This window comes from Plectropomus leopardus, chromosome 7 (genome assembly GCF_008729295.1).
Source record: "Plectropomus leopardus isolate mb chromosome 7, YSFRI_Pleo_2.0, whole genome shotgun sequence".
In the NCBI taxonomy this organism is placed as follows: Eukaryota; Metazoa; Chordata; class Actinopteri; order Perciformes; family Serranidae; genus Plectropomus; species Plectropomus leopardus.
In genome coordinates, this window is record NC_056469.1 from 32,639,410 (window position 1) to 32,664,222 (window position 24,813).

A 24,813-nucleotide genomic window follows, 5' to 3' on the forward strand; every position below is an offset into this window, starting at 1 on the left:
ACACACACACGCTGCTCTGATTTCAGCAATGATTTAATTGCGGACTGATTTCCTTTCTGTTTGTTGAACAACATTAGTCACTCGGCTCACCAGGTCTCTTCACACTGATCGCTGCAATCATCCTGTGAAGAACTGTTACATAAAATTCAAACGGAAATGAGAAAGAAAGAAAAAAAACAACCTGTGTGGTAAATCCCTACTCGGTTGTTGATTTTTGCTAAAAATACTCCGTCCAGGGCACTAAATTTATCCGGTCCGCCTTGGAAGAAATTGCTGGAAATAACCAGCTTTGGAACCAAATTGGAAATCTGCGCTGACCTCATTTTGGCTACGAGGTAGAAACAGATGAGCAAATGAAAACACTGAATGCATGTAACTTTTATTTTTTTTCATTGTCGGGGATTATGGAATCTGTAGGACTCTCATTACATTTCATCTGCGGGTTCTGTTTTGTGATTTCGCTCTCCTCCCTTTGCAGTCGCATCGTTTCGCTGCAGCACTTTATCCAGATTAAGTTGTATTTTGTTTTAATATAGTCTTTATCAACCATCGAGGTCGTCGGAATGAAAAGCCAGCCAAATGGACATTGTATGGGCTGTGTGGTGGGATCAGAGGACGGTGGTCCTGGATCAAGACACAACCTACGGCTTCTATGTAGGTTAAATGCAACTTAAACCCAACACAATTTGCAGGATTAACCTTAAATAACAGGAGCTTGAGCGGGGAGCCACAGCTCTCAGGGCTGCAGTGCCGCTCAAAAACCGGGCCTGGCTTGACCTTGGCTGGGCCGCGGTGTCAAAATCCACTTAAATTCAATTTGAATCCATTTAGTTCAGCTTCTGGCAACCTTCAGCAAAACGGCCTTTTATTTCAAATTCCATTACGCTCTCAATAGTCTTGGAGCTTTTAAAAAGAACGAAAAAGAAGAAAAGTCATGAACCAAATGAACAGGACTGAAAGTAAAATGGTTAGGGAGGCTGTTTATTTGTATACTTCTCTTGCAAAAATACAACTTCTGTTGTATCTATTTGTAGCCGTTTTCAGCTGCAGTAATTTGGCAAGATGATAAAAACAGTTGGATTTTGGCATTAGCAGGATATTAAACTGTAATGGCAGTATGAGGATTCATCCACTGCGAGCTGGAAACAAACTAACAGCTCTCCACTTTATAGATTAATAGTATTTGCAAATCATAGAAGTGCTCTGTGTTTGCAAAATGTGCCTTAATAGTGACGGTCAGGAGCTCTGCAAAAGCCCTGCTCTGTGTGTGTGTCTGTGAGAGGCAAAGAGCCATGTTTATTTGTTTGTTTTGGTGTCGTGCATCGCGTCGACGCCCCCTCAGCCATGCAGATAGACACAAAGCGTTGTCAGACGACTTAAACTAAATAAACTATATAGCATATTATGAAACAATAGATTTTTTTATCGTCAGACAGTATTTTTGTCGTATCTCACAGCCCTATTTGTAACTGTCTTTTAATAAACTTTATTCTAACATAAGTAGATGTAACTTTATATATACTTTATTTGTAACTTTAGTTTATTTAATAATTTTGTTTTTTTAGTAGTTTAGAGTAGATTTGAGAGTTGCTATGACAACAGCAGCACATGTAGATGCAGCAGCCAGTAGCTCCTCAAATCTTTGCTATTTTTTTACTATATTTTTCTATTTTTTTGACACCATGGCCCCTTCTGCTGAAGCACGACTTTTCTACGATAGAGAAGCACTTACCAGCATCGCGAAAAGTTGTGTGGGGTTTGGACTTAACGCAGCAGACCACAAGAGGATCTGCACCAACGGCATGCCCCGAGTGGGCAGTCAGACCAGAGCGGCACACATTTTCACAGAGACATGGTTAACCGCTAACATCCCAGATCAAGCTGTTGCGCTGGATGGACGGGTCTTGTTCAGAGCTGACAGCCCAACATGCCCAAACAACCGGATGGGTTTTTCATAGGAGCTGCTGTTTTATATCAACTCAAGATTTTTTCATTTTTAGACTTTGTTGACTAATACTAATACCTTCTACCTTCCATTTCAAAATATATGTTGTGTATATAGCCCTAATACAAAGGTCACCTTAACTTAGGGACAGAGCAGTAACCTTGGGGGTCAGAGGGCACCAAAGCTGCTGGCTGTCATGTGACTTCAGGTCGCAGCCCTCCTCAGTGTCCCGCTGATGTTTGATAGAAACAGAACCCCTCCCAGATCTGATATCAGGGTCATAACGGTGACCTTGTTATCACTGCATCACATGTGTAAGTGTGTGTGTGTAACATTTCATAACTCCAGTATTTCATAACACAGCTGGAATCAAAGGTTAGTGATGTTGCTGGAGATCCAGTAAGAGCAGCACAAACCAGGAGGATTACTGAGAGAATCGACTGCGTTAAATCGGGCTCGGATTAAGGCTCCTCTGTCCGATGACTGAAGCTGCAGTCTCTGCTGCGCGCACACTGGAGGGTTCACCGGAGGTCTATCTGCTATTGTTGCCAGAAAGCTCCGAGAACAATGCTCTGCAGAAGATGATAAAGGAAAGCAGAGGAAAACAGAAGAAGCTGGGACGAGGATCAAGGAGAGCTGCACACCTACGAGACCGGAGGACGCTGCAGGAGAGGAGAGACTCGTTTTCTCTGAAATGCCATACATCTGTTTTAGGAAAGTGTTTCTACCTCCGATGCATCATTCATTCCTCCAGAAGACCAAATGTTTCATAATCACAGCTCCTCTGCTGACTCAAACCTGAATAGTAGCTCCTACTGTACGTCGCTTTTGCCAGATCTCGTTTTGTTGGGTGCCAAAATGTTGATGCTGCACAGAAAGAAGAGATGCACAAAGTGAAGGATGCACACATTGCTGGCCTTCACGCTGTGCTCTAAATTGCTGCTGAAATTTGACTTTTATTGGATCATAGTTTGTTTATTATGGGTTGTAACCCCATAATACTGCCAGTGATGCTGAATGACACACGCGTGAGTAATCAGATAGATTTTGGCTTGATGTCTTGATGCCCAATTCTGATTTTTTTCTACTCTTAAAAGTGACTCATATCCGATATCTGCATTTACACCTGCTTAAACTTTGCATACACATGAAACGACATGTCAGCAAAATGAAATGCCGTCATAAGCATGTTTGTTTCAGTTTGAACCTTTTATTTTCACCTGAACAGTTTCTTCACCCCGAAAGCTTAAAAGCCAGCTAACCTCTGCCTCTGACCACTAACTTCAGCCCTGAGCACGTGTGATCACGTCATTAAGGGATAGTTAACTTAAAAGTCGCTCATTATCTCCTCACCCTCATGCCGATGGAAAGTTGGGTGAAGTTTTATAGTCCACAAAACGCTGATATTTTGTTTGATCAATCAGATCCATTTCTTTATTCAAAAACAAAAAAACTCAAATTGACAATATAAGTGAAAAAATGATTTTTTAAATGATTTTATAATTTTCCCTGAGCTTTGAAAATAAATTTATTAAAGGCATAGTTACCATTAGTTTAAAGGACATTTAAAAATATCAAGATATAAAATCATGTATAGCGATATAACCTGAAAATATTGCAATATTATTTTAAAGCCATATCGCCCAGCTCTTTGTACGACCGACGGTGTCAGATAATATCTGAATTGTCTGTTTAGACTGCAGATATCTGATTTATTTCCACATATGCATGAGGCCTGAAACCAAACTGAAAATATCTGATTAAATGTGCTTTTTTTCCTGCTTACACGTTCATGATACATATCTGATCTGCGCCACATGAGAGCATGAAAATCAGAATTTTGTCATGTGAACCATGTTGTGTAAATCCAGCCTTTGTTTGCTCCACATTCCTTCAGGTTTTGTCTGAATCGAGGCGTCTCCCTAAACACCAGCCAACTGGCTTTTTGGCTCTCCCTCCTGCCGTGTTTCCTCTCTGCTGGCCGAGCCTCGCTGCCTCTGCGCCAAACCTATGACGATCATTTCTGATGAATGACGTGAGATTAACTCCGTCACCTCGACGCCTTCTGAGCGTTCAGACAGGATTCTCCCGCCGGCCGCGGCACATTAGGATCTGATCGGGTGCCACAGATCCATGTGGTCCGGATTGGAGGAAAAAAAGCTGCGACTTCAGTCAGCCTTTTTTTTGCCAATCGCACCGAGGGGGGAAACTCAGATCTGTGTGAGATTTGGGGAAAATAAGGATTTGGAGGCTTTCTGCTCCAGTGTGAACGCAGCCCGAGTGGCGTGCCACCATACTGACGGGGTTACGATGGCGTGAGAGCAGGGGCTGCTGGCCAGCTCTTCAGCACAGCTGAAATAGCAAGCAGCAGAGCCAGGAGCTGAAACACTACACCCCGGCTTCTCACACTCCCCCCTCTCTCTCTCTCCCTCACCCTGCCTCTCTTTTATTTGACATTTTCTTGCTCTTCATCATCATCATCATCATCATCATCATCCCCCCCGCTCTCTCTGGTCCCGCCTCCCATCGAATTCCTCCCACACCTCTCCTCTGCTCCACTTCCAGCAGAGCGTGGCGGAGAGGTTACGGCCTCATTAGAATATCTGAATGTATATCAGCCTTCTCCTCGCTGGGGCGTGGCGTCGTTTTACGGCTGCACAGCTGCGGTGGTGTTATGGGACCATCTGCGCAGGGTTCAGCGAGTTAGCCACGAGCTGACTTGGAGAAAGAGTGTGCAGAGGGAGGGGGGGCGTATTCCTCCTTGTTTCTCCTCTGTTGTAGAAAAGCCATTACCAGAGTTGGGAATTGTTCCACGGAGAGAAGAAAAAGAAGGAAAGAGGAGGAGGAGGAGGAGGAGGAGGAGGAGGAATCCCCTCTCCACCCTCCTGAAGTCGTCACACACGTCCTTCTGTTTGTGTGTGTGCGTGTGATGTTGCTATGACTGCAGGCGTGTGTATGTGTGTTCATGCACGAACACATTCACCGTATCTGTTCATGTGTGCGACTGTTAGTGTGGTACAAATATGCTTTTGTGCTCAAGTTCCACTGTTAAAGGATCATTTTTATTAAATTAGGATTCTGTTCTGCTGAAGCTTAGAATGGATTCAGCAGAATGAGGCGACAGAAAAGTCCTAATTTTAGGGCTGAGTGTCATTTGATACACGAGTACTGATAGCTGATTTTTTTTAACTATCAAAACCAATCTGATACTTGTAACAGAGTTCTTGCAGATCCTTGAAATGCTTCAAAAGACATTGAACTGCTGCGTTCAGACGCCTTTCACATGCATTTAAACCTTTGAAACCAAAGAAAACTAGTTTGATTTCTGTCACAAAATGGGATAAAAAAGGCAATCAGCAACTTGGCAATTTGCAAAAAAATGTGTAAAATGTGATGAGAAAGTTACCTGAAAAACAAAGAAGAGAGAGAGCGATAGATCATTAGAAAATCCATAAATAACTAGGGAAAATTATTTTATTCATATAAAATAATTGTATATTTTAAATTAGGTTACCGAAATGTTGTTGTTGTTATTATTTTTAGTTGTATTGTTATTATCATTATTATTATTACTATCTTATTTTAAATCTTTTTCAGTTCATAATCTGGTTTTATTTTTCACTTTTTGCTGGTGTTTGGGTCATTTCCTGTTGTGTTGCTCACTGCCTTCTTCCCATTGCATTTTTTTTAGGTTTTAAAGGGTTTCTGACTTTACAGCCTGAATTGCTATTAAAATGCCTTAAATCAATCTTTTTTAATAACGCTGCAGCTTTGTGGCTGTTTTTGTATTTGTGAAACTTTCCTTCTGTGTGTTTTCTTCTTAAAACATGTGGTCTTCTGAGGTTTGTGGGATTAAACATGCTTCTCTTTTATTTAATGTCTCAAAATGAGAATATACTCAGCTTTGTTTAATGGTAAAGATTCTGTCTGAGAGGTGGCTGTCGGCTTTGTGTGTTTTGCAGAGAAAGAGTTGCTCCGGCTCTTTTTTGCTCAGAGCCAGTATTTTTTTTTTTGCTCTCTTGAAGCTATTAAAAAGGTCTTAGAAGTCATTAAATTTGTGCTCAGAAAGTGTGCAGATACCCTGATGGCTCTTTAAAGCTCTGCTGAAATCCATTTCTCTGCTCTGATGTACCAACCCGGCTCACGGCGTCAGCGAGGAGTGTTTTCGCGGGCAAAAGCACAGCCGCGCTTTCAGTCGATAGAGAGTGTACTTGTTTTCTGGCGGGCCGTGTCAGCGCAGGCATTAGATAACGCTTTATTTGATGGTGTTCAATGGCTGACTCGTCCTCACCTCTCGCCCAGGCCTCTCCTGCTCTCCAGCCCACACGCGCTCCCATGTAAAACCAAACGCACACAGACATCCACCCACTGACTCTCTCTCTCACACACACACACACACACACACACACACACACACACACACACACACACACACACACACACACACACTCTCTCTCTCTCTCTCTCGCTGCATCTTCCTCTGGAGGATTCTGGCAGTTGTTTATGTTATTGAACTGGTTATCACATTGCAGCTGGAACAGCACCAGCTCACACAGAAAGAGTCCTCCTGCTTTCTCAAGAAAGCCCAAGACAGCGCGAGGGGAATAACAAGAGCCGAGTGACGATGTGTTACAAGCTTTTTGCTCCGCACTCATCGTCTTATTGTCAAACAGCAGAAAACCGTGCAGAATCACATCCTTGCAGAGCAGTTTTTACCACTTTTGTTGCTGCTTTGACAACAATCTGTCACACTAAATGTGTTGTTTTGTCATGTGGCGCCCCCGCCGGCAGGAGGACGTTGTTTATCAGCACCCTCCAAAACACACAAAGCTATTAGAAAATGTTTCATGTAACGGTGATCTGATCTGCTGCGGTTAACGTTTGGTTTGTCATTGTGACTGAGGTCATGGTTAAAAAACGATGTCGGCTGTTGGCAAGAAACAGGATTTGAAGATCGGTCTCATTTTTGGAACTGCTAAAAAGAAATGTGGAGATGACTGTGACTGAAACATTAGCAGCTTTATTTCACCTCTTTTGAAAAGGCAGCGACCAATTTAGTAAGAAATGTTCCAATGGGGGGGGGCTCTTTCTCCAAGAATTCAAGCCAATTTGTGCAGGTTTCAAAGGGTTAACCATAGCGCTGCTGAAACATCAAGTTTCAGTGTATCCTCTGCATAATTATGCACAATTCCAATGTGTCCATGGTTTGCAGAAATGTAGTTCCAGCCGTTGGGCTGACCAAACAGTAGGCAGGTTTCCATCACAGAACTGTGCAAAACTGAAGCGATTTTAAACACAACGTGGAGATGACTCTGTTTCCACTGAGTGATGTTGTGTGGCTTCTCCTCTGGTGATAACATCCCAGTAACCATGGCGATGGACATTCAAAACATTAGCAGCTTTATTTCTATTGCAGCCACTGTATAATGCACTGCCATAACGAAAAAGCGAGGCCCTTAAAAGTGGGTAGCGGCCACATATGAGGGATTTCTGGGAGCTGATAGTCCATGATTTCACAGAGGAATTATTGATTCAGGACTTCCCGATGATCCCTTCAACTTCTGAAGAGTTATGCGATGCAATAACAGCTCTTGTGGCTCCTGCTGCATCATGAGGGAGCCAGTTCCTACTGACAAGCACACAGCCATAGCACCATGTGACCTAGAAAAGAAAAGAAAAAGTGTGTTCATTGCAGTTTTGTGAAAATATGGCTTTTTACAATCACCTGAAATACCAACTCATGCGAAATTGATTCAAAAGTAACATGTTTTCATTTGGTATATTTTCATATTTGCAATGTCAGTTTATCTGATGTGAGGGTTAATGGAAACCCAACTTATGTCACAGAAAGGTGGATATATAGTTTGAAGCATTTGAACAACCCAGCGATGTTGTTCTTCTCGTGTGGACTGACTTTGGCTTGAAAGCAGGTCCGTCTAAGTGATCCTTAATTTGAAAGATGTGATGTCTTTTTTGAAAATAAATACACTCCACAAGGCTCTTAAAAACTCAGATTGTAGAAAACACCAAGTTTACAGGTTTTGATGTTCCTGCATTGGAAAAGTGCTCTGTGATTATTGGTCTCATTAATAATCAGTTTCGGCCCCGAAAAACCAGTCGCTCGACCTTTAGTCCTGATCCTCAGGTGCAGTAAGCTTTGTGTTTGTGTTTTTCTGATCTTGACAGATGATAAATTCCCTCAGCTGACCTGTTGTTGTACCGCAGCACAGAAACAGCATTTTAGTGGTTTAAAGCTCGAGCTGAGTTGTATCTCAGCTCTACTCTGTAAAAACAAAAAGAAGAATCTGGCCGTGTGTTTTCTGCCTGTTGAGTCACTCCAAAATGTAAATGAATGTTGATAAATGGTTTCCTTTGTGGCGGCTCGCAGCAGCAGGTTGGTGGCGCCCTGTGAGTGATGACACCAGAGAAGAAAGAGCAGATTTTGTGGTTAAAAAGTCTGCACAGGAAGTTACAGAAACTTCTTTTCTGCTCTGTTTTGCACAACCAGCAAGAATACATAATCCAAAGATGTGTTTTTTTCTCTCTTTCACCCCATGGTTTTCTCTTCCAATCCAAAGAAGTGCTGCGCTTTCAAATCCCCTCTCTTCTCTCCAGCTTTGCTCCTTTTTTTTTTACAAACCGATACTCGTCGTCCTAAATATCCCGCCTGCGCTCCGCCACAGTTCACTTCGCAGGAAACTTTGTCTGACAAAAGCGTCGGGAGAATGTTTGGTGACGGGTGGCGTCTCCAAGATCCTGAATAAGAGAATAAGACTTGTGTGATGGAGCCTTTCAGTCGTCATCAAAGGATTCATCTCGCTGTGTTGCTGCCGCGGCTGCGGAGCGTCAACACCGAAAAGTTTCAACAATCGAGGAAACATTAAAAAGCCTCACGAGTCGAGTCGAGTCAGAGGTCGACTGACTCGAGCACGACCTCGGGATTATCACATCCACATCATATGGTCAGAGCGCGGTTGTGATTGCACTCAGTGGTGATTGAAGTGAAAACATGGGTATTGTGGGTTAAAATGATTATGGATTAACATTACGGCGAGGGTTTCTCCTCGCCGTAATGCCGCTACCGGCTTCAGCGAAGCAAAGCAAAGGAGCTTAGTGCTTTTAGCCCGCAGTTCTGCTCAGTGGGAGCATCTGTTGTTGGTCGGACACAACGTACACACTCCACGGCTACGCACACACACACACACACACACACGCTCTGCAAGGCCATAAAGCCCTGCAGCGTGTGTGTGTGAGTGTTTGTTTTAATGCACTGACAGGGGGAGTGTGTGTGTGTGTGTGTGTGTGTGTGTGTGTGTGTGTGTGTGTGTGTGTGTGTGTGTGTGTGTGTGTGTGGAGGTGGGTGATACAGTATGAAGGAAAGCTTTTCACAGAGGACAATTCCTCTGGAGTCACAACAGGTGTGTGTGTGTGTTTGTGTGTTTGTGTGTGTTTGTGTGTGTGTGTGTGTGTGTGTTTGTCAATGTCAGGGAGCTTGTGGAAGTTAGAGGGGAGGAGGGGGGTGGGGGGGTGGAGGACCCGTCTCCGTGTGGCCCTCGCCACCCCGTTGCACATCAAACGCCTCGTCGCCTTTGGGTATTTGTTTGTGGAAAACACAGCGCCTCGTGCCTGCGTCGAGCGCCGTGGCGGTCTGGTCTGGTCTGGTCTCGCCTCGTTCCTGCTCGTGCAGCCAAAGTCACACTGAAAACAGAACCTTGAAAATCTCATAATACTGTCAGATTTTTAGTTTGCATGTTTGTGCAAAAACTTAACTAATAAAAATAGATTTATTTCTTATTTTTAACAGTCTCAATATCTTGGCTGATGAAAAGTACATAATTAACTTGATTATTATTTTAGCAAAATATCATTTACATAAAATTGTTTGGCTTTAACCCTTTAAGTTCAGACACTTTTCATGAGCATTTAAAACCTGCGACATTGGTTTGATTTCTTTGAAAAACAGAAAAACAAATGATGAGCAACTTGGCAAGAAATTTCTTGTAAATTGTAAAACAATAAGGTGATAAGGAATTGACCTAAAAAGTAGCTAGGTGTTACGAGATGTTATGAAAAGTCAGGGAAAATATTTAAAAATATATTTATAATTCTTAAAATAAAAAAGATAGGATATAATAAAAAATATAAAAACAATAAATGATTATAAACCTTACAATTTTCCTAAGTCATTCTTTTGTTTGTTTTTTTTAACTTTTCTTTGTTTTTGATCATTTTTAGGCAATTTTCTTGAATTTGTTTCTGATTTCTTGCTCATTTTTGTGCCATTTCTTACCAAGTTTCTTGCCGCTTTCTTCCCATGTTTTTGAAAGACATCGAGCTAATTTGCCCACATTTCAAGGGGTTAAGACTACCCACCTTTTTGGGATAAAAAAAAAAATAGATACCAATTTTTAAACATACTTGATGACTAATGAAAATCTAAAACTCAAGAATGATAAAATGATTATGTAGTTGTAGTTGTAGTTTGTTTAGTGTCCCCAGAGGATTCAGTTTTCATTACATTTCCCTTCCTCACATTTTTTTTATTTTTTTGTGCAGTGACATTTATTTTTTCTATTTTCTAAAAATTGTATAATGGAAATTTGTACCATACATATTCGATGTATTGATTTTTTTTCAATTAAGTTTTTAAAAAAAAAAAAACAAAAAAAACCTAACTTGTGTCACCAGTTCCGATGCGTTATCTGACTGTACTTTTGATGGATACAAACACGTTAGACTCCAAACATCACTTCATCCTACAAAAACAGCCAAACTTCTCAGATGTGAAAGTGTTTAATGTCGTAACATAAAACAGCTGAACCAGATATTTTCAGAGATAAAATCGAGTCAAAAATCCCAAATTAAACCAGGAAATATCAGATCAAAGTCAGACGACGAGAGCAGCTTTAAGCTCTGGATGGTTTTGATGGAAACTTTTTCGGCGGTTCCACGAAAAGCTCAGATCTGGAAACAAGAGTTAAAACAGCTGGATGTGTTGGCAGCGACTTTTGCGCATTTGGCGAAGACAATAGTTCCACATTTGGTCCGTGCGTCGCTTTTGTCGACACGTTAAGTGGACTGTGATTCATTGGGAGCCTTGGTGGACTCTTTGATGCGGTTTCGTGTTTTCAGCTGTTTCGCTCTGATCTTTGTGGCCTGCTGGGATGAGACCGACTGTTCATCATCAACTTCACACTATACAGCTGCAACTGACCTTTATTATTATTATTTAATTTGACTGATTTAAATCTTTTTTCACAATAATGGTTTTTACATTATTGTCCGCAGATATCTTTTTTTTATTAGACTAACAGTCCAAAACTCAAAAATATTCAATTTACTGACATTTGCGTTTGGGAAGTTTCTCAGCTCCCTTTTTTTTACAGGTCTAATGCTACTAATTATCAGTATCGGTCTTGAAAAACCAATATCGGTCGACCTTTAATCACAACTCAAAGTTTACCAAATTGCAGGAAAGCAGCAGATTAATTTTTATCACTTTTAAAATCTGAGATCTGGTCGTGTAGATCTGAATATGTGACCGGCTCTCCCAGTCTGACTGATCCTCGGTCCCGGTCACACGGGGTCATAAAATAATCCCACATACATTTGGAAAAAAACATTGTAACACACACACACACACACACACGCTTGAGCAGTCCATCACAAGGCTGTCATGACAACATGAATGAGTGTTTCATCACACACACTCTGTCCCTCCAGTCTTGTTGTATTAAGCTCCAACAAGCTCGCAGAGTCTGTTTATATTCACAGAAATAAGACTCGTTTTGGCTGCGGAAACATTTTTCCAATCGTACTTCAAACACGATTTTAAAAAGAGAATTTTTTTTCCTCCACAATTCAAACAAGCCTCCGAAATGAACGTGGACGGATCTTTAACTCCAGACGTCTGCTCTTATTTTTCTGGGCGTAAGCTAAACGTCTGCCGGCTCGGCGCTCTCCAGCCGCTCGTGCTGGCGTGGGAGTCACAGGTGTTGAGTGATTTATGGCTTTAATTTACTTGATAGATTAAAATATAATATAGCAACAAGCGTGGAGCGTTAATTAGGATAACACAGCGAGGTCCTGTTTCCCTGAAGTTGTTTGACGGTGCTCTGAACGTGCGGAGACGCACTGGTTTAAACAGGTTTGATAATCTTATTATGAAACAGAAATCAATGAGAATGTATTAATTTCACCTTAAGACAAGAAATTTTAAATTTTAGAGCGCAGGAGTAAAAGAAGAGCTGTAAGGAGTATTTTTTTAGACGTGATACAAGAATTCGGCTAAAATAAGCTGCTGTTGATGCACCTTGAAGTTAAAAATCCGTCCCTGAATGTGTTTCTGTGTCCGAGTGGACGCTGTCGTCCTGGAGGAGCGGGGTGGGGGGTGTTGGAGCCTTTGTGGTGGCAGCTGAGCCGTGCGGCAGGCGGCTGAGGTGAACAGGTTGCTGCGTCTGTTAGGGCTTGTCTTGCTGCTCTTGACCTTTAACCTTTAGCTGTGACAGCTCCTGAGGCTGGGAGATACCAAACTTCCCCAGATTGGGGGATCCGGGTCAGCCTGGATAAGATGCAGAGATGCAGAATACCGGACAGTGCTGTTGTTTAATCCCTCAGACCCTGAGCAAATTGGCTTGATTTCTTGAAAAAAATGGAAATATAGCAGGAAGCTATTTAAGAAGAAATTTCTCAAAAAATAGCACAAAATTACTATTTAAAAAAGTCCAAGAGAAATAACCTGAAAATGCAAAAAAAAAAAAAAAAAGTCAAAGAAATAAGGAAATTACTCAAAAAAGTGCTTAAGAAAACAATAATATTGTTACATAATTTTAAAGACATAATTTTGATAATTATAAATCTAGTTAAAAGGAAATTTTCCACTGGCTTAAAAAAATAAAATAAAAAAACAATTTTACTAAGAGACGTTCTAGTTTTCTGTGAGGAGCCTCTTTATGTTGGTGAAATCTTTCGCAAAACAAGTAACGACTTTTGTGGAAAATCACTTTCATCTTATCATCCTAAATCTTAAAATGTGTCTGCAGCAAACAAAAGCTGCCCGTCTCCACTAATGCACAGGCTCTGGGTTTGCTTTATTTGCCCGTATTAGATTTTGATGTCAGTTGTTGGACACTTCATACCCACAGGATATGATGATGAATTGAAACTGATATCAAGACACGCAAACTGTGTCCTAAAAACAAGAGCAGCCTTGTTCGGCTCGCTCCTTCCAGAGCAAAAGATCTGTGGAAAAACCAGCAGAAGCTGAATGCAATGTACTGACATCACCTTACAGGATTTCAGGGTAATGAAGTTAAGGATTTCACTCCTTGTTGCCGTTTGGATTCGCCAAACGTGCAGAATGGTCTCGTTCTCCCTCTGAAGCAGCACAGCATCACAGCTGACCTGCTAGGATTGTGAAAATGTAGAAATCAAACATTTTGTAAAGTTTATTTTTACAACCAAAATCACAAGTTTGAGCCAAAGGCCTTCACGATCTGTGTAGCTTCTGCACAGACATGGATAAAGGAGAGCTCCACAAATACCCCTTTCACACCAAAATTACTGTGTGAATGTGTTTTTTTTAAAACATGAGTAAACCCACTAAATGTAGGCGATAGACTGTATTCCCACCGCCAGTGAACACACCACTGCAGCAGATGTGTCTGCCTCTCTGTCAGCGGCCTGTGTGTGTGTGTGTGTGTGTGTGTGTGTGTGTGTCTGTGGGTTGTTTTGTTGGTGTGTCTGTGCGACATCACAGACAGGCCGGAGAACAGGTAAACAACAGACAGCAGCAGGATCAGAGGTTTTTGAAACCGTTTCAGTGGTTTCTTCTTTTTATATATCTCACTGATTCAGTCTCTCTTTCAAACTCGGTGCAGATGTGTTTGGAGGGATGTTTTCGGAAGTGTAGGTGATGAAAACCTGTGTCTGCTGCAGAGTCCTTTGTGTGAATGCCGATCGTATGCATACTCACTGCATTAAAAAGCCGGATCTTAACGGGTTTAAGCAGATTTTTTGTGCAGTGGGAATGAAGCTAAATAAAATAAATTGTCAGAAAAACAACATAATGAAGGGTGACAGGGAAGGATCCCGTTTTCATGCAGTAGTCGCCGCCTGCACAGAGCAGACAGAAGTATCAAAAATGCAACTGCATCTGCAAATTCGCAATCACATCTGTTTGCTCCTCTTTCACTTTGAAAGGTTTGCGAAGGTGACTCATATGGAGATATTTTTTGTGAAGAAATGTATCATATTTTCCATCAAAGGTAGCATCTGAAGGCATCACTGATACAGTTCTCTGGGACTTCATCTAAACAATGAGCACATTTTTTTAGACTTGGGCTGTCCCAAATACCATTTTCTGGGCGCCGGAGCTTCGCCATTAATCGTTGTTTTGAACTCTTTTGGCGATAATAATCATGTAGCGAAAATTTGATAAACTGCCGGCCCTCGTATAAGTGCAGCATGACTTTTTGATGCCTTTATTTGTGGTGCGAAATCAGAAAAATCAACCTCATTTCAGAAAAAAAACAAATCACATTTATTTCCTTTAATAATATTTGCATTCTGTGTGAAAGTATCAAGAAAGTGGCAGAAACTACAGTTTAAAAAATTCCTGTGACGTGAATTAATCACAGAAAATAAACCTAGGTGTGTGGAGGCGTATACATTTTTATATGATTAGTGTTTAATTGATTTCACATGAGTTTTCCCACCACACTTAAAAACGCTCCTTGATATTAAATCATAATGTCCTTTTTTATGGTGTAGATGTGGAGGTCAGTGGGTGAGAATGGACTGAACTTTTTTGGTCCACTGCTGCAAAATCTGCTAAATGGTAAAAAATCATGAGACGTCTTAAGACGAAGTCAGTCATTTTTATCTGCGTTTTAGCGTCCTGGTGACAAACTGAAGCCGTGAGAGTGTTGATTAACAGGAAGCCGGCTCAGGTTGAAACAAGCACTTGTTGATGTTGGATGACACATAATGTGAGTGCAGATGGATAATGTGTGGATGTGTGTTTCCTCTCTATGTGCATCTTGTCAGCTTTATTATGCTCTTTGTCGAGAGTGTGACAAAAATGTGGAGAATTCCTCAATAATGTAGGTCACACACACGAGAGAGAGAGAGCGTGCGAGCGAGCGGCTCAGAGTGGAGCCACACCAGAGAAAAGCTTTGTCATTTTTTTATTTACCCCATCCTCGGGGAGGGGGGGCAGATTTGCATAATCAGGGTATTCACTGTCAAACCCTTGAAAGCATATCATGTTTATTCACAAACCTATTAGTCATTTGGTACAAAGACAAAGTACTAAATAAGCTTGTCTTCAACAAAACCTCTTGAGTTTGTCTTTGTGTCGGTGCATGGCTCAGGTGTCGCACCTTTCACACGCAACAAAAACAAATCTTTTTGGTGAGTATCTGCAGCTCGGTGGATGGATGTTTATCATTGCGAGAGCTGTAGCTTATACGCTTCTGTGTTTCCTTTCAACATAAATACACTTGCCTCCGGGCAGATGAGCTGCTTCCTCTCACCGCTCTGTGAAAGCGGAGAGAATAGATGTCTTTTCTCTGGCTGTTTGTGCCTCCCCCACCTCTCCTCGGCGCCGGATCCCCACCACATGCAGCCAGCACCACACAGTCTTGGCCAACGCTCGCGTTTGTCTCAGGGAGAGCGGAGGTAGGCTCATAGATCCCCATTTTAGGCTGTGGGCCAACAGCGTGTGTTCAACATGGAGGAGCCCCAGGCAGCTGTGCACATGGACGACAAATGTGGACGGCAGGCGCGGGGGGGGGGCCTCAGTCAGGACGTTTACACGACGTTTAGAGCCCGACCAATACGGTATTTTAGACTGATACTAATACTACGATATAGTGAATTTGGAGCTGGAATGAAAACAGATCATTTCTATGTGGATTGTGCACTGATATGAAAGTACTCACACGGCTGCTTTCTTAAACAAACAACTTTGTTTTAACAATTTACTTATTGAACATTACACACAAACAGAAATAAAGAATATATAAAAATGTGTGGAGACGTACAGAATGAGATTGTGTGCTTGGAGACGTAGATCTTGTGCTTGGAGATGTAGATCTTGTGCTTGGAGACGTAGATCTTGTGCTTGGAGACGTAGATCTTGTGCTTGAGACGTAGATCTTGTGCTTGGAGACGTAGATCTTGTGCTTGGAGACGTAGATCTTGTGCTTGGAGACGTACGGAGTGAGACCGTTTATTTGTTGTGGATGTAATTGTGTCCTCGGAGCTCTGACAGGATTGTTGTGTTTCCCATGGGCAGATTTCCTGCTCCTGATAGGTGACGGGAGTTCATTTTTCTGCCCTCCCCGCTCACATTTATCCATATATGTTTCTGCCTCGAGACCAAATGCACTCTTGGAATTTCTGCCCGTGTTTAACCCGTCGGGCGCCGGGCACAGACGTGCCTGCACACAAACACACATTCGCTGTGTTGTGTGGAAACTCAATGACACAACTGTTTAGCAGACTCCTGGCCTCCCGTTTCCCACACCCTCCAGGCCCCCTTGGAGATTTCAAGGTCAGGAAAGGGCACGGGCTGAGAGTCATTCCTTGGGAAGCGGAGCCACTGTCGCAAACGGTCACAGACGGCGAATCTCTCCTTTTACAGTCCTCTCCGCGGTCATCCGACTGTATCTCGGCGAGTTCGGATCTGTGAGGATTTGATTTCCACAGCTTTGGACTTAGCGTCAGATCACAGCCGTCAGCGGCGGCCTTCATCGGAGCTGACAGGGAGGGGAGATGTGCCGTGCAGCCGGCCCAGTTTGACAGCAGAGGAGTCATTTTAGCAGCGAGTGTAGAGAGTTTGGGCTGAGGGGCACGAGACATTACCGGTTTGTTGAACTCTCCGACAGCTGAGCATGCGAGTGTATATCTGTGTGCAGGGCTTGTGTGTGTGTGTGTGTGTGGATTTCGGGGGTGGGGGGGGCCTTGAAGGGTCCAGTGGAACAAAAGGTATGTAGGCAGCTGCCGTCCTGCTGCCAGCAGCTCATGATCCAAATGGAGGATGTACACACACACACACACACACACACACACACACACACACACACACACACACACAAGTGCATGAGGGACAGATTGGTGTGCAACCAGGAACTGACACACTGAGCCAGGCAGCTCTCTGACCACACACACACACACACACACACACACACACACACACACACACACACACACAAACATGCAAGCAAGCTTTGGCTTCCTAGTGAGAACACACTGCTTTTTTCTGTTTTTTAAAACCATTTTCAGATGAATGCTGCACAGTTTTAAGCTTCCATTCATCTCCTATAAAAAAACTGTTATATTTGAGTTGTGTAATGTCAAATGATTACAGTAATTATAGATCGCTCTGTTGATTGATAATGATTTCTTGTTTTTAAAATGTGAAAAATATTGAAAAATAAATGGCTGCCCCTTTAAAGTCAGAGATTTGAGTCATCGGTTGGAGTCCTGTCAGTCCAGTGTGGTAGCTTCACCTCGAGCAGTCGTTTGTTTGTGTTGTTTTGTGCAGTGTGCTTCTGGTCCCTAGATTTTGCTGCAGAGTGAGCGCTCTTGACTTTTATCATACTCTTTGATACAAACCACAGCGGAGGTGATGCAGCGGCACAGAGGAGGAGACACTCTGCGCTGTAAAGCTGCGAGACAACATTATCTCCTCTCTTCTGCTGATAAATGGAAAATTTACAGCTCACAGCAAGTTAATACGACACAGCCTCTGGCTTTTGTTTGATATCTAGTTTTGGCAAAAATATTGTTGTGCACTTTCGACCCATCATTATCCCTGTTAGCTTGTTTACTATATTACTGTCACACTTGACGTCCCTCTGAGCCCGTTCAAACTTAAAAAGTTTATATGGAAAAAAAAAACCTGAATTGTTAAATATTTATATTGAACAGACAAATCTGGTTTAACATGCAAAATTCTGAGTTCGATTCAGCCCATCACAAGTTCTCAGAGTCAAGAGATTCAATTTTTAAAATGTCCTGTTTTGTCTGACTGTCAATCCAAAACCCAAAGATATTTAAAAAGATTTTGAAAAATAAACATGACAAAGAGTTCAGTGGAATAAAACTATATATAGAAAAAGTTAATAGTTTGATAATCAATAGAAGATTTTTTTTTCAAAAAATCATTCAAAATACATTAACAGAGAATTTAAAAGACAAATCACAGAGAGAATAAGGGAAATTCTGACCGTCCCAGTTATCAAAAGCTGTTTTTCTACAATATAAAACTATATTGAATTTGTCCTTAAGTTAGAGCCTAGAAGTCTGCATATAGTTGCCTTTAAAATAATTTCACTCAGACAAGAACTGTTACTGAAATTCAAGTTTTGCAGCAGCACAAGGGTAAAAGTTGCATGCATGAAGGTCAAATAGAATAGCATATAATAAATAAAAGATCAATATATTTTACAAGAAATACAATAATAAAAGCGAATAAAAGAGGACATTTTAAAAAAGCAAGGGGAAAAGAAAGAGAAATGCTTGGGAAAAACAATATTTATATTATTCATATTTGCAGTATTCAAAATTATTTTGCATTTATTATTTTTAAACACTTTTTACTTAATTTATTTATTTATTTATATATATATATATATATATATTTTTTTTTTTACAAATTTTCAGAAAACTTTTTACTATTTCCTAATTTTTGATACATTTCCACTTTTGTGGCTCATTGCCCTCGTGTTTTTGAAAGACATCAAACCAAGTTGCTCAGATTTTAAAAGGTTCATTGAACAAATTAATGGACAAAATTATTGCCAAATTGGCCAATAGTGGGGAAAATTGTTAGTCGTAGCTCTGAAGTTAATGTTTTTTTGCAGGAAACGTGCAGAACGGTCCTTTAAAGAGCCGAACAACAAGCGTGTCAGTTGCCAACACAGACACTGATGAATTGGTGGCAGTTGCTGAAAGCATATTAGGGCAAAGGGTGACCTGGGAGGGGTTTGTGGGTAAGGAGAGGGGGACGAGTGTACTGTGAGTGTGGTGGTTGTGTGTGGGGGGGCCGGGGTGTCCAGTGAGCAGGGTAATTCGGGGCTTTCAGAGCTCGGCGTTCCACCAGCAGTTGTCACTTGTGCGGCGGTCGATGGCACATGTGCTGCTCTGAGTTTCTCCTCAGGACCGTCGCTCCCTCTTTGGACTATCTCGACTCTTTTTTACATTAACTGGCCTCAATCCAGAATCCAGACGTTTCCTTCTTCTTCTTCTGTGTTTGTGTCAGGCATTTCCACGCCGCCTTTGGCATCTTTAATCTTTGACGGTAAGAGCGACCAATCAAGACATTTCAGCTTTAAGTGTGTGTGAGTGTGTGACTGTGTGTGTTTCCTCGGATGTAATTGGTTTGAATTGACATGAACGCCGCTCTGCTTCAAACCGTAATTACTTGAAGAGAAAATGTCACTCTCGATGGCTGTTTTTAAGTGTTCACATTACTTCTCCTCTGGCTAAAACTAACATTTTTCAGCTTGATTTAAGCAGAAGTGCGAGAGACGGTTTCAGAAATGTTCTGAGCTCTCTAATCAGCCCAGGAAGCCATCGGGCCGAGGGGCGCTCTGCTGGCGCCTCTGAGGACTTTACGAGGTAGATAGTGAGGTGACTCTGCCTGTGGACTGTTCTCCATCAGCAGCCGCCGAGCTGACACCTTCCCCAGCCCCGAAATCTGCTGAGAGCGGAGGGGTCTGCCGGGAAGATTTATGGCTGATAGCTTGTGTTGTCGGGCAGCTCCTAACGTCACACCTGTTCTTTTTCTTTCTGGAATTGAACGGCCATTACTCTGTCGGGTGGGTTTCATGGCGCCCTTGACACCTGTTTAAAGCGCACTCAGAGATGAAGCTTTGAAGAAATGTAGTTCATGTTCTCCTTTTACCTTGTTGTTTTGCCCGCTTATATCTTTGTTTTTTTCAAAGCCGAGTCAGTCAAACAGAAAGTAAATAACAGGAAGTTGTTTATCGGCGCTCGGTAGCTTCGGGGCATTCTTTCAGAGCTCAGGAGATAGCAGCTCTGTCTTCATTTTCCCTCATAAGAAATGCTCTGTCTGCCTCTATGTTCTTTAGAGCAGTCATACTTTACTTAAAACACGCGGGCTAAATCTGGCCTCTGATAGGGTGCTGGGTGGCTGCCCAACTGCTTTTAACTCACTGTAAAAATAAAATGATTGGAGTATTTTTTTTAGCATCCATAAGCTGCCAGAGTGCATAAAACAGCATCAAAATAGAGCTTGTTGATCAAAAAAAAAGTGCCAGTGGAGGATCCCCCACACCCATCAGAGGTCCTAGCTAAGACTAATGCCTTAAAATCCTTACAAACTTCCTGAAATCGTAGAAAAGGCGCAGAATCCAAGATATGCCCAAAAGTTTCAAAATGTCCTATAATCCAAGATATGTCCTAAAATCTTGAAAATGTCCTAAAACCCTTTAAATGTTATAAAGCCCTTTAAATGTCCTAAATTCCTATGTATGTCCTATAGTCCTATGAATGCCCTAAAGACCTAGAAATGTCTTACATCTAGAATTGTTCTAAAATCCTACAAACATCCTAAAAATATAGAAATGTCCCATAAATCCAAGACATGTCCTTAAATCCAATAGGTGTTCTAAAGACCTAGAAACACCCTAAAGTCCTTGAAATATCCTAAAATGCTTGGAAAATTCTGAAATCCTAGAAAGTCTTAAAAGTTTGAGAAATGTCCTAATATCCTAGAAACATCCTAAAATCCCATGAATGTCCTAAAATCCAAAAGAAGTTCTTGAATCCTAGAAATGTCTAATATCTAGAAATGTTCTAAAATCCTAGAAACATCTTAAAAACCTAGAAACTTGTATGGGGGCTGCTGTGATTGGCCCCTGGCCTCCTAAACGATGCAGGTTGAGGTTCCTGCTTCACTCTGCAGAAAATCGCTCTCACGAACTGCAGATATGAAAGCGAGGGTCGATGAATCCTCTGAGCTGCTCGCCGTCAGCGTTCAGTTTTGACCTGACGAGTGAAAAAGTGAGTTTTAGTGAGTCGAGTCAGTCACTCTGCGTGTTTCTCGTGTCTGATTTTGGGAGTTTATTGGTTCGTCTCATCACGCGCCTCATCAGGCAGTCACACATTCCAGAGTCAGTGACGCTGACATGTAACAGTTTGTAGCAAACACTTAAAATAGGCAGGTGTTATTGTGCCGAAAACAACAGCATTCCTCCTCCCACTCACCTGCGCCGCTGAAAATAATCCTGATTGTGATAAAGGTTTGTATTTACGTGTCGGTCTGCTGCCTTGATCTCGTCTGACTGGCTCTCCTGAGAGGCCTCATTGATGAGAACGTGTTGGACTGGTGGCGGTAAACTTTCCTACGCATGCCGACTCCGGCGTGCACGCCCTCTGTCCTCGAGTGTCACATTGATGTCATCAGTGTTTTGTCTAGAGGGCATTTTTTCTTCTGTCACAGAGCTTTTGTTGTCGCACCGCACAAGATTTAAGATGATGGGAAAAGCTGTGAGGGAGGAAACCTGTAAACTGTCGCACAAACTTCCTTCATGTTACACAACACTCAACTGTGGGGCCCGAAAAAGTGATTGATTACATATGTGATCAATGATATAATCCATAAGACGAATAATAACTTCTTTAAATTCAGTAACATTTTTTCACTTTTTTGAAATTGTCAACCCCAAGATATTCAAAGATAGACCTTATTACATTTTATTTTATTGTATTTTTTTCTAATGATTTTTCATATATGAGAATCCAAAATACTTTCATGATCTCCTATTGTGGTTTGTTGCTCTGATGTATAGCATAGAGAATAAGAAGTACAAAGTATGTAAAAAATATACATATAGATGCCATGTAAAAAAAAAAAATATTAAAAAAATATTTAAAAATAGAAATATGTATAAAATACTGGGTAAGTAAACTGTGTAAAAATACAAAAATATGTGCCTTATTCTGCAATCCAATATACAAAACTAGCATGTACATTATTAATAAATCTAAATAACCACATGTTCCCAGAGTCTTGAGGAATCTTTACACGCTCAGATTCTGTCCAACTTCAAAACAACGTAAAACTCCCAAATATTTATTTTACAATAACTTAAAGCAGCAATCCTCATATATTTAACCCTTTAAGACCTGGATCCAAATCAGTATTCTTGTGCTGCCTTCAGACACTTTTTTACAAGCATTTAAAGCTCTGAGAAAAGAGCTTTAAAAAAACGTATAAAAAAAGTATAAGGTGACAAATAAATAATCTGACGATTAGCCAGCAGTTTAAAGGTTTAATTACATTACATTTATGTAATTTTCTGATCTTACCAGACCGTTCTATTATCTGCCTTTACCTGCTTAGTCATTATATTTACATTACTGATGTTTGTTTATTTAAAAATTTAGTGTAAATATTTTTCAGTAGTACCAATAGTCAACTGTAAAATATCATTGTACGACTGATACTGAGGTGTTTGTAAAAAATATAATGAAAATTAAATTAAAAGATACAAAACTAATTAGATTCTCTTAATATTATTCAGTTCTAAAGTGAAACACGTTTAAATTGTTTTTTAAATTAATTCGGTTTTTTTTTTAATAAAATGATGAAGTGAATGGGAACCAGCGGCTGCTTGGAGGGAGCAAAACAAACAATCTGAAGATCTCATCTTGTGACATTTTATTCTTTAAATTATTCATCAATAACTGATTGCTGGTGCTTACGGGCCCGATGAGCTCGTCTGATGCATTTCTCTAAAGCTTATTTTATTACGGCACCATTAGCTGTTAATTATTCAGCGCTGTTTAAATCAGTTCATGAACTGCTGCCAGGTGAGCGGCTCCGCTGCCAGCACCAACACGTAAACAGAGGAACCCTCTGCTAACTGACATCTCTGCCTCTCATTGTTCCTGTGCGTCAGCCAATCAGCTCCTCTCCCTGATGGGCGTGTTCCCACCTTCTGGCTGTGATGTAACCTGACAGGTCAAACCGCATACTGCACGCCGCGGATGCAGCCGGTGACAGGAGCAAATCTCCGAGTCAACAACAAACCGCTCTCAGAGCATTGTGCGACCTGCCAACGCGTCCTCTCTGCTCCGCACCCACAAAAGGGCGGCCGTGTGTGCGCTCACGTGGCCGTTCACTGGTGCATTCTGGGTATTAAATGGGGTGTTTCTGCTGTGTTGCTGCTGCAGGGCTGCAAGCACAAATGGGTGACAGTCAGGGCGCCCCGTGTTAAATGCGTGGGTGTGTGTTTTTTCTTGGTTGTTTTTGTTTTTGCGTTTGTGTGTGTGTGTGCGTTGTGTGTGTGCGTGTGTGTGTGTGTGTGTGTGTGTGTGTGTGTGTGTGTGTAGACTGCAGTATTGACAGCGGCCCGACAGCGTGGGTGTGATTCACGAGCCGAGAGGCACAGATCTCTTCCCCTACCATCCCCCATCCCACCCCCAACACCACCTCAGAAGTGCTGCCCTTGCACTGCATCACCCCCCCCCCCCCCCCCGCTTTTGCCCACCTCGCCAAAGACTCACCATGATTGGTTAAGGGGGGAGGGGGAGGGGGAGGGGGAGATCATATTCCACTGCCAGGGTTGGCAGCGTAGACGCACGGTCAACAGTCACAAGCTTCATAAAATTATTGAAATTTTACACATTTTTGTGGATTTTCATATAATTTTAACCCTTTGAGACCTGGATCGACATCACTTCTCTCAAAGTCAGATGCCTTTCACTAATACTGAAACATCTGAACCCTTTGATTTCTTTGAAAACATGAAGGATAAAGACAATAAGCAACTTAGCAAGAAATGTCCTGAAATTTGTAAGAAATTTTAGATTTTTTTTTTATTAGCTCAGAAAAAAATGGTCAGAAAGCGTTATTTATAATTAGCATAATTATTTGTTAAAAAATATATTTTAAATATTAAAGTATTTAAAGTAATTTTTAAAGTATTTTACTTTTCTCTCATTTCATTGTTGCTAACTGAAAATCTGTTATATATGTACACTATAAATAATAATAATAATAATAATAATAATAGTAAAATAAAAATAAATAGATTAATAATAGTAATAACAACAATATTGCACCTTTCATACATAGAATGCAGCTCAACGTGCTTCACATGCGAGTGCTAAAATTTAAAACCCAACAATATATATAAAAAATAAAATAAAATAAAATGATTTTACAGCACTGGATACCATAACTATGGAAATAAGTTGCAGACAGGCCAGAAGTGAAAAACAAATAAAAGAAATATAAATATAAAAGAAATATTAAAACACATAAAGAAGCATTAAACAGGTTTATAAGAAATATCATCTTAGCATGGGATAAAATAAATAGAAGGTGTATTAATTAAAGGCAGGAGCATGAAAATGGGTCTTCAGCTGCTTTTTAAAACTGTCCGCAGAGGAAAATACGGCCAGCGGCTGCCTCCCCGCCTCCGCTATCTGTCACAATGCCTCCGTCACTCCACCTGCTGATGCTTCCACGTCTAAATCAGCCGCGGGCTTTTGTTGATGTGGCGGCGATGCATGCTGGGTGACTGCAGGCTGAGTGTGGCGGGAGCCGTGTCCAATGGTTGCCCGGGAACATGCAGCAACAGGCTGTAAATATCCCGCAGCTGGTGCTGGCAGAACACTCACAAGGTTGGGCCGCAAACCGAGCCTCGCCGGGTCAGATGAGGGAATTCAGCGGCCCACTTACACGCCAACTTTCCCTCCAACCCAACAGCCTCGACCCCAGCGGCGGTGCGGCGAGGCCCCAATGAGGAGCGAGCCCTTTAGCCCCCCCCCTCCTCCTCCTCCCCCGTAAACTCTGATTCATGCTCACACTGTACCTCCAGGCTGGC

General features: G+C 41.6%; 1 protein-coding gene across 10 annotated transcripts in view; it reads left to right on the forward strand.

Moving 5' to 3' along the window:
* The window catches only part of mef2d (myocyte enhancer factor 2d), a 115,058-nt gene that overhangs the window by 15,594 nt on the left and 74,651 nt on the right, over positions 1–24,813 (forward strand). Inside the window, exon 1 of one of the 10 annotated variants that reach the window (XM_042489853.1) lies at positions 19,048–19,253. The exons of the other annotated variants lie outside the window; for them this stretch is intronic. The gene's annotated coding sequence lies outside the window, so the exon portion shown is untranslated. Of the gene's footprint in view, positions 1–19,047; positions 19,254–24,813 lie in introns of those variants that run through there. 10 annotated transcript variants of the gene reach the window in all.